This window comes from Gavialis gangeticus, unplaced genomic scaffold, assembly GCF_001723915.1.
Source record: "Gavialis gangeticus isolate Ggan-Ray unplaced genomic scaffold, GavGan_comp1, whole genome shotgun sequence".
Taxonomy (NCBI): domain Eukaryota; kingdom Metazoa; phylum Chordata; order Crocodylia; family Gavialidae; genus Gavialis; species Gavialis gangeticus.
In genome coordinates this window covers 177240674-177243093 of record NW_017729024.1, presented here as the reverse complement: position 1 = coordinate 177243093, position 2420 = coordinate 177240674, and the positions used below count along the sequence as shown (strand labels likewise).

The window sequence follows — 2420 nt, the reverse complement described above, 5'->3', positions numbered from 1 at the left end:
CCCCCCCCCCCCCAAAAAAAAGTTGGCTGGTGTTTTCCTGACCCTCCGTGACCATGCTGCGCAGGCCCTAGAGTTCATTTAAAGCGTGCACCTGCTGACAACACGCTCCAGCCAGTGGCTTCCAAGGACATCTTCCATGGAGAGGAAGTAGGATATTTATAGTGGCAGCACCGCTTGCCAAGCTGGAGCTTTTGGACGCAGGGTAAATAGGAGGCGAGATACTTTCCAAGATTCGCTATGCTGCATGTTGTGCCATGGTCCGTGCTGGAGCTACTGATGCTCAGCAAAGACAGGCCTCCTGGATTTCCTCCAAAGCAGCCTAGGGGAATTAAAGAACTTAGAAATCGAGCCCCACGACTTGGAGTAAAAACACCAGGTTTTAAAAGCATGAACTTAAGATGGGTGTCGTACCAGAATGCAGCCTGGCCCGAGAGGAATAGGAAGGGGACCATCGAGATGGGAAAGGTGTAATGCTGACCACCCTGGAAATGGCAGGGGGGAAAGTCCCCCGTAAATCCTGGGCCCGTCCAGGAAAGAGATTGCCATCAAGTGCCTGGAGGCAGAGTGCCTTCATTTGCTGCCTTGACTCTGGCCTGGTTCTCAAAAAGTGGTTACTGAGCGAGTCCCCTGTTAGCAGCATGGTAGCGCGGACGGAGGAGAGTGGGAGAAGTGAGCTTGGGTCCCAGGCTTGCTCCCTGTTGTGTCTCCGCCTGGGTGGTGCCAAGGAGGGGAGCCAGCCAGGTGTCCACCCTGCAGAAACCTCTCTTCAAAGTCCCTACTATGTGGAGCAATAGTGGACTCGAGGACGAGGAAAGAGACCACACTGCAGAAGAGGCCACCGTTACTCACAGAAACTCAAGAGATAGCCCAGGCTTACCCCAGGGAACCAACTTTCTTCTCTTCCCTGTGCCAAACAGATGCAGAAACTCAAGTCTCAGGAAGAGGGCGTGCAACAGGGCAGCAAAACCAGGGGCATGAGTTCGAATCGAGGGAACAGATCTGGCAGGCCTCACGTGGCCACGTAGCACAGCGAACGTTGGGCTTCATTGGGGACTGCAGGGTTTAGCGCAGGGAGTGCAGAGACCTGGGGAGCTCTCAAGAAGAAGAATGGCATTTTGTATTCTGCGCTTTTAGGTCCTGATCCAAAGCCCATTGAAGTCAATGGAAAAGCTCCCCTAGACACTGGAAACAGGCACTCAGTGGTAATAGCTGCATCTTCCCTTGTTTTTGCAGTGCTGCTAAAAATTGGAAGGCTATATCCTGTCCGCTTCCATCCCACAAGTAGTTCACCTTAAGGAGATGCATCTGCTTGCCCTAGGAAGGCAGGCCACAGTCAGCTTGAGGTCTTTCATGGGTGGGTTAAAGTCTCACCTGTGGCTGGAAAATTTCTAAGAAGAGGTGATAAAGCAGGAAACAGCAGCCCCCTAGTAAAGGGATAAAAAAGCGAGTGGTAATTAGGCTTCTTTAACACAGGTCCCTGGGGTAATTATTTTGATTGTAGAATTTATAATACGATTAAAAAATACCCTCCCTCTTGATCTGCCGAAGTAGGGTAAATGCTGGGGGCTCCTGTTCAGACCCCGAACTGCAGCCTGCTAGAGCCTGCGCTCTGGTGCTGACTCATCCTTTGTGGGATTTTTTTGTTTTTGTCTGTGGAGTCTCCTCCTCAGCTGAGTCGCAGCTCCTTCGTCTGGGCCAGCGGTTGCAAGGAGCCTCAAGTCTGGCCCTGTGTGGCTGCCAGGACGTTCCCTGATGTAAGGGAACTCCCTGACGGTGTCCCCGGCCCATAACGTGTAGCATAGGGACACACTGTGAGGAAGTGGGCACAGCGGATGTGAGGATGGCGCTCGGTAACACCCATATCCCACTAGCCAAGGCTTCTTAAATAGCGGCCTTCGAGGTCTGGGGCAGAAGTGCCACAAACCAGTTTGACCTAAATCAGTTAAGTCTGATACCGCATTTAACCAGGTTGATCTTAAACCGGTTTTGGCCATTTTGAAACCAGTTTATGTGCGCTGAACTTCTGGTCTGTTACAGCAGTGGTCACCGACTAGTGGATCTTGATCCACTGATAGATCTCAGAGCCTCTTGGAGTCGATCGAAGGCGGGGGTGGCGGGGCATGCATGTATGCACACGCATGTCCCAGCCCAGCAGGTCAGTCCATGGGGCAGGGAAGGGGCAGGGGCTAGATTGAGGCCCCTGCGGTGAGGGACAGTGCTGCAGAGAGAGGAGCAGGGGTCAGTTGAGTGGGGCCCAGGCCGGGTGGGACTTACCTGCTGGGGAGGCGCATCCCCAAATAACTTTTATTCCTTCTGTGTCAATCTGCCCCCTCCTTCCCTCCCTCTCCAAAGACTTACCAGCTGGACATGGGCAGCAGCACACAGTAGATCTTGGGTTGCTTTTAAATGCCAAAGGTGAT

General features: G+C 52.9%; 1 protein-coding gene across 2 annotated transcripts in view; it reads left to right on the top strand.

Moving 5' to 3' along the window:
* The window catches only part of ST8SIA5 (ST8 alpha-N-acetyl-neuraminide alpha-2,8-sialyltransferase 5), a 94509-nt gene that overhangs the window by 726 nt on the left and 91363 nt on the right, over positions 1-2420 (top strand). The window lies entirely within an intron of this gene.